The 1,154-nt window shown below is 39.6% G+C and overlaps 1 protein-coding gene across 1 annotated transcript in view; it reads left to right on the forward strand.

Moving 5' to 3' along the window:
• The window catches only part of FAM193A (family with sequence similarity 193 member A), a 65,465-nt gene that overhangs the window by 55,860 nt on the left and 8,451 nt on the right, over positions 1–1,154 (forward strand). The gene's annotated exons all lie outside the window — the stretch shown is intronic.

A 1,154-nucleotide genomic window follows, 5' to 3' on the forward strand; every position in this document is an offset into this window, starting at 1 on the left:
GCCAGGCTCCAGACCAGCAGCACCAGCTGGGCACGTGGGGCTCTGCCCGCACCCGCGGATCTGACGCTGGGGAGGGACCCGACGTCTTTATGACGACAAGCGTCCCTGCCAACCCACGTGTGCTGACACCAGAACATTCTTTAGGAGAAAAGTGACATTTTAGATGTTTTCCCAGTTTTCCTGACAAGCATCAGACTTTATTAACTGTGTTCAATAGTATTTTATCTACCTTGTAAATTATGGCAAATTTTATTTTAAAGCTCCTTGTTCCTTCTTTGTTAGTACTTCAATCTCTTCATGTCAGATAAACACACACACACAAACACACGGAGCAGCATCTTTGCTCTGAATGCTAACTGTTTAGGGTAGAATAGAAATCTAAATATTTCTGGAAATTATATAATTTATGCGTGTGTGTATGTGTATCTCAGTAGGTGGAATAAAGCATTTGCTCAAGTTGGACATATGTTCGTAACAAACACTTAAGTAGGACAGACGGGCACACCCTTAACATAATAAAAGCTATCCATAAAGTACAACAAATGCCATGGTTAGTGAAACATTAAAAACTGCCCCTTGAGATTAAAAAATAGAAGAGAAGGATAAAGATGTCCATCGTTACAGCTTCTGTTTGTGAAGGCGTAGGAAGAAACAAAAAGGGATAAGAATCAGAAGGAAGAAATGGGATTGTTGTTCTCAAGTGATACGAATGTGTTTGTACAAAGTTCAAAAGGACCTATAGGTAAATCACTTGCGTTATTAAGAGAGTTTCCCATGAAGCTAAATTCTGGGGAGCAGGGGATGGAAAAGGGACTTTTCTTGGGTAAAGGCAGGACTTTGGAGGGAAATTTTCCCAAGGTAGGTCTGTTGGGGCTCACGTATTTTAAAATCATCCATGAGCTTATAAACAAAGATTAGCAGACACCCAAGACTTGGTGAAAACAAACATCTAGAAATGAAAAATATACGTATTAAAATCAAGATCTTAATAGGTATATGATAAATAGCTTAGACACTGCTGAAGAGGGAATTTGTGAGTTTGAAGAAATACCTCAAAGACGTAGTACCCCCAGAATGCACCGTGATTCAAGGAAAATAGAAAAGAGATTAAGAGACAGAGAGGAGGGACTGAGTTTAATGTACATTTAACTGGA

The sequence above is a fragment of the Crocuta crocuta genome, unplaced genomic scaffold, assembly GCF_008692635.1.
Source record: "Crocuta crocuta isolate KB4526 unplaced genomic scaffold, BGI_CrCroc_1.0 scaffold179, whole genome shotgun sequence".
In the NCBI taxonomy this organism is placed as follows: Eukaryota; Metazoa; Chordata; class Mammalia; order Carnivora; family Hyaenidae; genus Crocuta; species Crocuta crocuta.